This window comes from Monodelphis domestica, chromosome 2, assembly GCF_027887165.1.
Source record: "Monodelphis domestica isolate mMonDom1 chromosome 2, mMonDom1.pri, whole genome shotgun sequence".
Lineage (NCBI taxonomy): Eukaryota > Metazoa > Chordata > Mammalia > Didelphimorphia > Didelphidae > Monodelphis > Monodelphis domestica.
The window spans coordinates 293,344,069-293,357,654 of record NC_077228.1 but is presented as its reverse complement, the minus strand read 5'-3'; the positions used below and the strand labels follow the sequence as shown (position 1 = coordinate 293,357,654).

Below are 13,586 nucleotides of genomic sequence, written 5' to 3'. Positions count from 1 at the left end.
TATTCCCTATATATTTCCTGGTTTTACATCTAAATCTAAGCAAATGAAGTAATTTTCTAAAATATTCTGTTGTAATGCAACCCCTACTCATTTGGGATCCCTGATTTTGCTTCCCTTTTCAGCATAACTATCTGTTATAGTAAGGATTACTTTCCTGGTTGGGTCTTCTGAAGTCAGTTCAGTCATTTCTGGAAAGAATGAGAATTCCTAGCCCTTTGACTGTTTAAAAATATGAACCCAGTTGAATTAGATTCAATCAGTATCTAGTAAAATGAAATGATTAATCTGGGATAATGATTGAGTAGTGATTAATGAATTATAGTAACTTTATCTCATAAGGTTATTAAGCAAACTGAATATAATATATTTAGCCACTTTTCTCTGTAAATTCATATTAACTATTTTGCTGTTTCTGTAATTTCCTATATTCCAGCAAGTTAGAATTTTGCAACAGGGGGTAGCTCAGAAAGCCTGTAAGCAGAAGGCTTGACCATATCTGGCACCTGGAGATATCTGGGACAGAAAGATATCTTGATGGAAGGATTTCTAAAAGAGATCTCTCTCATTTTTCAACTACCCTAAGATTGGTAGTTGACTTTTGGGATGGGATCTTGAATGATGTAATGTTAGGATATTAAAAAAGGAAAAAACTCTCATTCAATTGTCTTTCCGTGAGAGGAAACCTAATGACCCAGCTTCCCTGAGAGACACTGGTTTCTCTCAATAAACCTTTGAGCTTTGCCTCATTGTTTTCTTTCAAACTGGTTGAAAAATATTCATCACACTTCCAACTCTCAGATTCTATGATTCTCTGGTTATAATTTTGTGATAACCCCAAAGAATTTATTTGTTCAGTATTTAGTGTACAGAATTTACTCAAGCAAAACCAAAAGTTAATTATAACCAAACATTCAAATCTAAATCAACTTTAGTAACCACTATGGTAGAGTCAGATTTTCTAATTCATCCACCCTGTCTTCTGTATCTTATCCCTTGTCCTTTCAGTGAAGAAAGCTAAACACTAGAGGAAGATGTGTTTCTTGAAAAGGGTTGTCTATCATTCTTAGTCTCAGAAATCAAGGAAGGAACTAAAATGTCAGTTTACCACAATCAGTTTACATCTCAACAACCAATCCACCCTTACTGGTTGAATCCAACTGATACATTACCAGGGAAGCTTTCTGAAGCACTTAGTAAGCCAATCAATCTCTCTCTCTCTCTCTCTCTCTCTCTCTCTCTCTCTCTCTCTCTCTCTCACTCTCTCTCTCTCTCTCTCTCTCTCTCTCTCTTTCTATCTCTTTCACACACACACACTTCTGATTTAAAAAAATACAAATGCACTCTAGAAAACAGTGAAAGCAAGATAAAGAATAAAAAAAAAAGAGTAAGAACTGACCCAACTATTTTGGAGAGCAATCTATAATTATGTTCAAAAATTTCAAAAACTGTGTATGCCTTTTGACCTAGCCATACCATTATTAAATTTATTTCCTAAGGTGATCAAAGAAAATTGAGAATAATTTATATATTCTGAAATATTTATTACTGATAATACATGTAAAATCCAGTGGAATTGCATGTTGGCTATGGGGGAGGAGAGGGAAAGAACATGAATCATGGAATCATGGAAAAATATTCTAAATTAATTAATTAAGGAAAAAATTTTAATTAAAAAATAAAATAAAATATTTATTGCTATAAATTGAAAGGATTCCCTTCAACTGGTGAATGGCTAAACAGGTTATTGTGATTTAATACTACCACATCATAAGAAATTACCAACAGGTTAATTTTGGAAAAACATGGAAAGACTACATGAAATTATGTAGTATGAAACAAGCTGAACCAAGAGAACATTATATAAACTGGACAGAAATATTGTTTGCAGAATGACTTGCATCTATCCTCCTCTAGAGAAAGAACTGATAAATAGAAATAAGTACATCATAGTTTTATGTATACATATATATATATATATTTTTAAATGATGCCTCCTCTTATGGAGAACGGGAGGAAGGGAGAGAATTAACTGAGAATTTTAATGTAACAAACTAATTGATTAATTAGTTTTTAAAACTCAAATAGAAATAGTGGCCACTATTCATAAGAATCTTAGCAGACACATTTTGACTTAAGAAAAACACATGTTGGGGGCAGCTGGATGGCTCAGTGGATTGATAGTCAGGTCCAGATACGGGAGGTCCTAGATTTAAAACTGTCCTCAGACACTTCCCAGCTATGTGACCCTGGACAGGTCACTTAACCCGCATTGCTTAACCCATACTGTTCTTCTGCCTTAGAACCAATGCATAGTATTGATTTTAAGATGGAAGGTAAAGGTTTAAAAAAATGCATATTAAGTAACATCTACATTTTATTGTATTTTTGCTTATTTTGCTAAATATTTCCCAGTTCTATTTTAATCTGATTCAGACCATATCTCAAAATATTATGAGTTACTTCTGGACTGTAAGTTGAATGTTTGATATCTCTGCTCTGTGGAGCTATCCTAAAGGTTCACAGATTAAGATTTTTTTAAGCAATTTTATGTAAAGATATTGTCAGTGATCTGGACCAGGAAAGCAGATCTTCCAGAGGAAATGTTCTAAGGACCATTATGATCCAGAAGGACTAAAAAGAAGACAGCAATAGAAGATGCCCTCAGAAATCAGACACTACATCAGGACACTCTGAGTGAGCCTTTGGATATAATGATCTGAACTATGGGGGTTGGGTCATTTATCCCCTTCAGGCCTCCCCATCCTCCAATATTTTTATTTTGATTGTAAAACCCCTGTGCCAAAAAGGGGGAATGGTCCCTATGAGATCCTTGTCAATGTGTCTATCAATCATTTTTAATATGTTAAGAAATATCCAAGTATAATTATACCTTCCATGAAATGTATAATACTTTTGGGTCCTGATGTCTCCTGGTAAGATAATCCTGAAATATGTAGATATTTTATGTGAAATAATTTGCTGATGAGACTGATGTTTCTCCCAATTAATCAGATAGTTGATTGCCTTAAAGTGTGAAAAGTACTTTACCTAATAATAATAATAATAACTGATATTTACATAATGCTTAGTCATGTTACTAAGTCATCATGTCATTGATAATTATCTCATTTTATCCTCACTATCCTGGGAGGTAGATTTTATTATTATCTCCATTTTAGAGATGAGGAAACTAGGGCAGAAAGAGGTTAAGTGACTTGACCAGGATCACACTGCTTGTAAGTGTCTGAGGCCATATATGAACTCAGATCTTCTTAACTCTAGGCCCAGTATTCTATTTGAACCTCCTCAGCAAATTGGGAAGATCCTTATCTAAGCAAAGCTTATAAGCCATTCTGTAGACTATCCAAGTATTCTTCATCTCTTATCTCAAAGAATCAGTGTTAGGATCATAAATTCTTAGATTTCACAATGGAAGAGGCTTCATGAAGATATCAGGACTGGAGATATAAGTAACCATTATGAAATTAGTAAGATATTTTTGGTAGCAGAGGAGACCATCGAGTAGTTCTACTCTGACCTGAGTGCCGTCCTACATTCAGTGCCCACAAATGACAAGCTAATACTACTGGGAGACTTCAACGCCCGCGTTGGCCAGGACCATGAAAGATGAAAAGGAGTGCTCGGCAAACAGGGCATGGGCAAAATGAACAACAACGGCCTACTGCTACTCAGCAAATGCTCAGAGTTCGAACTCACCATCACGAACACTGATTCAGAATGGCAAACAAATATAAAACAACGTGGATGCACCCATGATCAAAACAGTGGCATCTCATTGACTACATCATTGTACACCAGCGAGACATCCAGGATTTACAGATCACCAGAGCTAGGAGAGGAGCTGAATGCTGGACAGACCAAAGATTGGTTAGAGAGACTCTTCAAATGCGCATTGCGCCTTGCCATACTCACGCATTTTACAACGCGAGTCATCTTAGAGATCCATCTTATTTGCAAACATTCCAGTCCTGCCTGGACAACAAGCTGTCTGTCAAGGGACCACTCACTGGAAGCTCAACCCAGAAATGGAACCAGTTCAGAGACGCAGTGAAGGAAACATCAAAGGCAGTCCTAGGCCCCAAACAACACAACCACCAGGACTGGTTCAACGAGAACAACAATGCTATTGAAGACCTTTTGAGCAAAAAGAACAAAGCCTTTATGGAGTGGCAAAATAACCCAAACTCTGCTCCTAAAAGGGACAGATTCAAGTTTCTCCAAGCCATGGCGCAGTGTGAGATCAGGAAAATGCAAGACCAATGGTGGGGAAAAAAAGGCAGAAGAAATCCAGCGCTTTGCTGATATGAAAAACTACAAAGAATTTTTTAGTGCCCTCAAGACTGTCTATGGGCCATTAAAATCCTCCACTGCCCCCTTGCTATCCTCTGACAGGGACACTCTCATAAAAGATAAAAAAGGCATCAGCAACAGGTAGAAAGAACACTTCAGTCAGCTTCTCAACCAACCTTCTTCAGTCGACCAAAGCACCCTTGACCAGATCCCCCAAAACCGCACCATTGAACAACTTGACTTCCCTCCTTCAATGGAGGAAGTCCAAAAAGCCATTAAACAAATGAGTATAGGCAAGGCACCCGATAAAGACAGGATCCCAACTGAGGTGTACAAGGCCTTAAATGGAAAGGCACTCCAGGCATTCCACATAGTGCTGACCAGCATATGGGAAGAGGAAGACATGCCCCCAGAACTCAGAGATGCCTCCATTGTAGCTCTATACAAGAACAAAGGCGCACGAGCAGCCTGTGACAACTACGAGAGCCATCTCACTACTCTCCACTGTGGGAAAGATCCTCGCCCGTGGCTTACAGTGATACAGAGAGACTATTCAACACCACATTTTAAATGTTTTTTTCTCTTTCATAATTCTTGTGAGGACACAAAAGACTGAAGATAGGGTCTGGAAGTGATTTCATTGGTATAATTAACTCTCCAGCAAAAAATATCCTTAATAATGTAGAATAGCACCTTCTCTAAAATATTAAAGAGTGGCCTAGATCATTGAAAGTTACTACTTTCCCAGGGTCACACAGACAAATGTCAGAGATGAGACTCAAAGTCATGTTTTTCTGGTTCTCTATCCACCACACCATGATTCCTCTTATGAGGGCACATATATTCCCAAATTTGACTACTTCTTTTGCCACTTCATCCCAAAGATCATGCATCTTCCAATCCATATCTCACATCCTCCAAACACATACCTGATATGAACTGAACAGCAATATCATAGTCCTTCAGTTCATAGCCTACTGTTCTATGGCTTCACAATGTAATTCATCCAAATTATCATTGGTAAAATCCAAATCAATTAATTTGTTTTTGTGTTTTATTGTTCCAGGTTTAAAAGCACGAACAATAATGATAACAAACATAAGCCCATCAAGAGAAAATTGAGAAAGAAGGAAGAATGTTTGTGGCTGTGAGATCTGTGACTGTCATGGAATATAATATATTTTAATATGAACTCTCATTCTCCAGATGGACACACAAAGTAATAAGCTTAGAGATGAACATTTGACAACTTGAAACAGGAAAAATGAAGAAACCACTTCCAAATGCTTCTAAAGGGTAACAATGCTAAATTCTGGTCAAACCATTGACCTCATAAAGAATAAGGATTCAGCAGCCTGAGCTGAAATGTCTTCAGATTTCAGGTAGTGTCCTTAATGAACCACAGAAGAATAATACAGCTCCATCATCTAAACTCAAGTGAGGTCATAGTTCCACCCCTGCCAATAATCACACCCAGATCCAGTTGAAGTACCATCAGGGTCCATGGAGCTTGATAATCAAGACAAAATAGTCAGCAATCTTACTTAGGGGCTAGAGACTACTTGCATGTTCCAGAGTAGAAAACTTAGTAATAAATGGTTTCTTGTCACTGAATTGACCCCCCACCCCCAAACACTATGCTTCTATAGGAGGAAAGAGTGTGGCTTATGTGGCTTATGAGTATGAAAAATAGAAGTATAGATTTAGAATTAGAAGAAATTTCAAAGGTCTTGAAAAATGAAGTGATTTATCCAAGGTCACAAAAATAGTAGGTGGCAGAGCCAAGAATGAAATCAATATCTTCATCTACACCAAGTCTAGGCTTTCCAATGCATTCGGAAGGAAGGAAGGAAGGAAGGAAGGAAGGAAGGAAGGAAGGAAGGGAGGGAGGGAGGGAAGAAGGTAGAGAACAAGAACTTATTATGTGATTACTGTTTTAGATACTGTAAATCCAATATCATTTGAGCCTTACAACATTTCTGGAAGGGAAATCCATCCCCTTGTGGAAGAAGTGAAGTAATTCACATAATTATTAGCTAACAAGGTAAAGCCCCTCAACCATATGAAGTCAGAACATTATGTCTCCAAAGGAGTTCCTTCTTCCAAGTCAATGATGGCAAACCTATGGCACAGGTGCCAAAGATGGGATGCAGAGCACTCTCTGTGGGCATGCCCCCCCCAGTTTATTATTAAAAAGGAAGAGAGACTTGAGTGGAGTTTCTCCCCTCCCCCTCTCCACTGTGCCTGGCTACATTTTTTCTCTCTCCCCTATGTGGGGTAAGGGGGGGACAAGGTGTGCCTAACACTCAGTGGAGGGGAATATGTCATGTGGTTTCTGGGGCAGGCAGGGGGCAGGGCACAGCACACAGTCTCTAAAAGGTTTACTATCACTGTTCTAGGCCAACACATATGTTGTCGCCTATAAATATATTCATACATTACTACAGGTTAATGTTTCTTGGTATTCATTCAAGTGACTTCTTGAAGAAAATGTTATCACCTGTAAATATGTAAAAATCCATGAGGATTACTGAGGGTTAATATTTCCTGTTAGTCAAGTGACTTCTTGATATTCAGTCAAGCAACATAAACTGAAGCACCCTGAAGCTACTCAAGGGAGAAAATGTCACTGGCAGTACATTTGCTGCTGATCTTCCACTTGGAGACATTTCATGCCCAAATGAGGCAATGTGGAAGAGTCTGATGAGGAGAGTCCAAAGCAGCTGAAGTGTTACCAGACTCTTACACTAGTTGGAGAGCAATCCCCTGGAAAATTAGCAAATTCTGCATTTCATGGTTAACTGAAAAACAAATCATGTGGGAGCAGAGAAATGGAATAAGAAAATGCTGTGTTTACATCCACTTTGAGGAGAATTTCAGAAGGATTTTCACAGAAGCTGGCTCCCTGAGGATTTACAAGGAATGAGGTGATAGAATACTTTCATGCACCAAGGGTTTCTCTAAAAGCACAGATGAGTGAAGGACAGGAAATCATATTTGAGACTTGGTTCTTTTGGTAACAAAGGTAGTTCTTTTGGGGGCATCTGGGTAGCTCAGTGGATTGAGAAGCAGGTCTCAAAACGGGAGGTCCTGGGTTCAAATTTGACCTCAGACACTTCCCAGCTGTGTGACCCTGGGCAAGTCACTTAACCCCCATTGCCTAGCCCTTGCCACTCTGCTGCCTTAGAATCAATACACAGTATTGATTCCAAGAGGGAAGGTAATGGCTGAAGAAGAAGAAGAAGAAGAAGAAGAAGAAGAAGAAGAAGAAGGAGAAGGAGGAGGAGGAGGAGGAGGAGAAGGAGGAGGTGGAGGAGGAGGAGGAGGAGAAGGAGAAGAAGATTAGAACCTTTTGAAAGTTTTGAGGAATTTCCTTACTCACCTCTTAATTTAGCCAAGATGAGGAATCAAGAATATGAGGAGTCAGTGGTATACAGTGGAAAGAGTATTAGAACTAGAGCCAGAGGACCCAGATTCAAATTCCACCTTGTCATTATATATCATAATCAATCAATAGACATTTATTAAATATTCATTATTTGTGAGAGATAGCCAAGCCCTTTTCAGGACTGCTCATCCACCTTAAATATCCACCTTTCACCAAACTCTCACCTGGTGGCTCCAAGAAGTTATAGCATGCAGAGTGGCCAGATCCTGGAAAACTGCATTGATAGATGAACTAAACCAGGTCAAGGTTAAGTGACAGGCCTCAAACCCATTAGGGGAGATTCCCCCCCCCCAGGAAGAATGGGTGAATTTGTTCCAATGGCCATGAAAGTGGCTGATGCAGACAAAGTATAGAACCTAAAGCTTGGTCAGATGGCAGACACCAATCTCATCCACTGCATCCCAGGTCATCACCAGTTGTCCTAGGTTTTGTTTTGCCACTGGACTTTTAATTTATTATTTTATTTAGTTAGTTAGCTAATGATTTCAATTACTTGGAACTAGGCAGGAAACCAAAAGAGAAACCTCTGAGAAACTAAAATTTGTCACACATGAAAAAAATCATGCACTTAAGTTCATGCATTTTACTTAGAAGAAAGACTTTCTAGACCTCACTCAAATACAAAGCCTTTTTTTTTTTATCTCCAGCAGATAGTGTGTGATAACAACAAATGCCAATGAATTCAAGATTCTGATTGGTGAGATGCTCATTAATCCAGCTTTTACTATAATTGTACTTTCCCAATCAATAATTACAGCGGGAAACAATAAAATCATCCAACTAATGGACCCCTCCTTGCTCACTGAAAATTCCTAGAGGCCACTGACCTATGAGCATAATCTCATGGAAATGAAATTCTTAGAAATTACTATTACTCATGCTCATTAGCACTCTACATGGAAAGGTCAAAGTAAAACTCATCTTCTTTCAGGGAGACAATAACCCTGAGGGGAATGTCACCTCAGAATGGGAAGGATGTCAGTATCCTCCATCCCTAGGGAGACCTTCATAAGATTCTAGAAGCAATTAAGGTCACTTAAAGTTCAATAATGAATCAGTACTTTTAAAAATATTTATGGGGAATGATGAGATATGAGGACTTCATATTTCCTATCTAAGCTTGTGTAAAGGCTTGTTCATTAAATTTAAGTTTTAAGCCAGGCTTTCAAATCCTCTTTTCATTATTTTCTTCTCCAGGTAAGTTGGTAAAATATCAAGGAATATATGTCATAGACACTGTAGGGTGGTGAAGGGAGTTTTCAGGAAGTCACTGAACTGCTCTAAGACTCAATTTCCTTATCTGTAAAATTGATATAATAACAGCTGTCTCAAAGAGGTCTTACTAGGTTTCCCTTTGCAATTGTACTTCCTACTATTGTTACTGTATACTAGCTACTTAAAAACTTACTATAGTAGCCAAAAGGAATTGGGGTGGGGGGCAGGGGGAAGAGAGAAAAGATAAAACTTTAACACAGGATACAAATTGTTTTTAAAATATAATCCTTGCCCTCAAGAAGCTTATAATCTTTTGGGGAAAACAATATAGAAATGGAAGTTAAAAAGTGAGGAGTTACAATGGTCAGAAGATACATAGCAATAGTGGAGTCACAACCAGGATAGCTATTGTTTGAAATAAGATTCAAACTCAGTTCTTTCTGACTCCAAGTCTAGTCCCTCTATCCACTAGACTACTTAATTATCTTCAGTAATCTTATGATGCTCAGAATGGAAAATAAATTTTCAAAGATCAGAGTATAATGGCACTGTCACCTTTTTATAATACTTTTGAGGTTTGCAAGCCACTTGTTTATTCTTCATAACAACATTCATGTTGTAGGTACCACAGGTATTTTCACCCAGTTTTAGAGATGAAGAAAAAGCTGAAGTTCAAATACTAAGTTCTATCTTACTTTTATATTGCTATAAATGATGTGTAGAGATGGGATTTGAACTCACATCTTCCTGATTCCAAGTTTAACATACTCGAAGAGGAGGCAGCCCCAAGTGTAACTAGACAAAACTACATGTGGAGTAAATCATTTGGAAGAGGATATGAAGCAGCAGGAAGGATACTGCCAACAAAAGGACTAGGTGGGGAGTCAAAAGTTCTAGAATCAGCTCCCACTTCTGCTACTTCTAGATTTGTGCCCTTAGGAAAGTCTTTTAACCTCTCTAAGCCTTATTTTCTTCATCTGTAAAGCACAATGTCCTATCTCATAGCTATTGTGCAAAAAGGGTTTTGTGAACCCCAGAGTACTTGGAGAAAATAAGGAAGCCTTTGAATTCAAGGGGACACTTTAATGAACTGTTTATATTTATTCTCCTTTTCCAATATATTCTGATTACCATTGTTCCTTCTCAGTGTGAACACTGCTGTAAGATGTCGTGAAACTATATCTGAGAGCTTCATCCTCTGTCCAAATCCTTCCTTAAATGGAATACTGTTTCTCTTGAATTTAGTCATTGTTCTGATCAAGCCTAATTGCCCTTGAGTTGGCTTCTTCATTTTATGCTTTTTAAATACTAGATATGATTGCTTGAAATTCAGGACTGTCAGAAAGAAACAGCCAGACAATGATTCTCCCTAAAATCGTTTGCCATATACTAGAAGTCTCTACACTTCAATGTTCAGTTGTTTCGGTCTTGTCTGACTCTTTATGACCCCATTTGGGGTTTTCTTGGCAGAGATACTGGTGTATTTTGCCATGTCCTTTTTCAGATCATTTTACAGATGAGGAACCTGGATTAAGTAACTTGCTCAATATCACACAATTCATAAGTGTCTGAGGGCACATTTGAACTCAGGTCTTCCTGACTACAGACCCTATACTCTATCTACTACACCACCTAGCTGCCCTGTCCCCGCATAGTTTGGTTATTATAACCAATAAAATACAATAAATACAATAAAGCTTGTTCTTTCCACAGAAAATTTGAAATGATATTATTTTCTGGAAAAAAGTTATCAGACTCCCCCCTCTCACTGCAATATTGTAGATAAGCATAGACTCACAGAAGGGACCCTAGGCAACTGCTAGTTCTGGGGTTCTTAATCTAGGATCTGTGAACTTGGTTTCTTATTCATACTTACATACATACAAATCTACACATATGCCATATTTTCATATGTATACATATATGGTAAACCTATAAATAGAAATGCTATGTATGCATGCATGTAGTCATTCCATTTGTACACTATATATACATATGTTTGTAGAAATATATGATGTACCTATAAATATACACATGTGTACATATGTACATGCTATACACATATTTATACTTCTAAATTAATTCATGAAATTTTATTTTTATAATAAAATTTATATAAAATTATATTTTAATATGTGGATAGCTATAGAGATGGAGATATCTCTATATAGATGTATCTATCTACATTTAAGTATTTATATCTCTATATTTAAATATAAATATCTCTATATAGAGATATAAACACCTTTATGGGGAGATATAAATAATTTATACAAGCATGTATTTTAATAGATTATGTGTATATATCGAGAGAGAATGTGTGTGTGTGAGAGAGAGAGAGAGAGAGAGCTGTAGACATAACTACAGAGATGATTTCGAGATATATCTATATCTATATAGGTATCTATATTGTTATATTTAAATATAGGTAGATATGTATATATAATGAAATAAATATAGATATGTATATGTATGTCTATCTCTCTATATAAAATGTATATATACTTACATATATATATAAACTTCATCTTAGAGATATAAAAACTCTGGCTCAAAGAAAAGTAACGACTGTGCCCATGTCATATAACATATTGCTTCAATAGAAAGAGCACTGGATTTAGGCAGGGGACCTCATTAACCATATGCTAATTGTGTGACCTTGGGCAAGTCACATTAATCTTTCTGGCTCTCAGTTCCCTTATCTGTAAAATGAGGAGGTTGAATGAAATGACCTCTGAGGTATCTTCAAGCGCCTGTGGGTAGTATGTACTACTCTCTTTGTGTATCAGGTAAGAAAGAAAGAAGATCTTTGCCACTCACCCCATCCTTTAGAAACACTTGAAGAAAGCAACGTACTAAATATAACTGATCAATAAGCAGACAGGAAATCATTTTGCTTATTTATTTTAACCACTGTAGTAAGTAGCGCCTGTGGAGAGAGATTTGGTGGAAAAAATAAAATAGAAGCTACTTTTAAAAATATATTAACCTTTAGCTCAGCTCACAGGTTCATTCAGGTTCAATACACACAGAGGTAGCATTGGAAAAAAGCCATTACAGAAAATGACATTTTCCATTATATTTACTCTTTCAGTAACTGTCTAGCAAAGAGCAAGAATGTGTGAATGTGGTTCTCCAGTTGACTGATTTATAAAAACTGCCTTTTTTCAAGGTCATAAGCAGCCTAAACTTTTAATTGGGCAGACAGCTTAAGAAATCAAGTTCCTAGCAATTTAAAAAAAAACAACTTCAATATAAAAATTAAAAGGAGGAGCAGTTTGAGAGACCTACATTCATTTCAGGAGCATGTGCTCAAGTTGGTGTGGATGGGAAAATAAATTACTGGTAAATCCTTTTAGACTGTATCCTCAGCCCATCCTCAAATCCTCCACTCCTCCCCTTCAATAATAATAATAATAATAATAATAATAATAATAATAGTAGTAGTAGTAGTAGTGGTGGTGGTGGTGGTGGTTGTGGTAATGCATAAAAAGACATAGATTGCCAAATTGGGAGAATCAATTTAGAGGTAGGAAGTGCTTCAAAGTTCACTAGAACAATCTCTTCATTTACTATTATTATTAGCATTAGCATTTATGCAGTGTTTTAAGCAGGGGTATGCTGAAACCTTCTCAGACTGCCTTGCAGCTTACTAGAACCAATTGTTAAATATTCAGTTTGAGTATTAATACCTAAGAAATGGGCAAATGTTGGACATCAGGGAAGACTTTATTGTTTTATTGATTGCCTAGACTTAAGAAAGTGAGGGAGAAAATGTTAATCCAGATTCACTTTTAAGTTGTGGGAATTTGGAGGAGAGGTAGAGAGTCAATTGTTTAATAGTTATCAGCACACCCCTTATTTTAAGGTATGTGGGTGGTGTAATGGATAGATCACTGGTCCTAGAGGCAGGAAGACCTGAGTTCAAATGTGACCTCAGACACTTATTAGCTGTGGGGTCACCCTGAGCAAGTCACTTAACCCTGTTTGCTTCAGTTTCTTCATCTATAAAATGAACTGGAGAAGGAAATGGCAAACCACTCCAGTGTCTTTGCAGAAAAAACCCCAAAAGGGTTTTTGCAAAGAATCATACACTTTATGTCTAATGACTAAAAAATGACAACAAAAATCATTTTACAAATATCATCTCATTTATTACTTCCCACAACCCTGGGAGACTGGTACTGTTCTTATCCATAATTTTACAGATGAGGCAGAGATGAAGTGAATGCCTCAGCATCAAGCTCCTCATAAGAGCCTGGAATCATATTTGAACCAAGTTCTTCCCAATTCCAGTTCCAGTGCTCTCATCATTGTGCCACCAAACTTTCTTTCATTTTACAGACTTATAAACTGAGGACCAGAGAATTTAGGTGACATCAAAGGCCACACAAGTAGTGACAAAACTAAACTAGATGGCACAGCCAGAGTTCAAACTCAAGTCTACTGACCAAAAGCCAAGGCATATTCTACTCCCTATGGAAGAATTCATTAGTAGAACCATGAAAGGATTGAATTCTCCCAATCTTTGCCCTGTTTCCTCATGCATACTAAGTCCATGCCTAACACTTCTTACTAGATCGACCTAATTTTGGCCATTTCACAGCTTCTT

The 13,586-nt window shown here is 37.3% G+C and overlaps 1 long non-coding RNA gene across 1 annotated transcript in view; it reads left to right on the top strand.

The window, feature by feature from the left end:
• Positions 1-6,142, top strand: part of LOC103105079 (uncharacterized) — a 33,051-nt gene extending 26,909 nt beyond the window's left edge. The window contains exon 3 of the long non-coding RNA XR_462565.2: positions 5,378-6,142. This is a non-coding gene — a long non-coding RNA (uncharacterized LOC103105079). The remainder of the gene's footprint in view (positions 1-5,377) is intronic.
• The last annotated feature ends 7,444 nt before the right edge of the window (positions 6,143-13,586 follow it).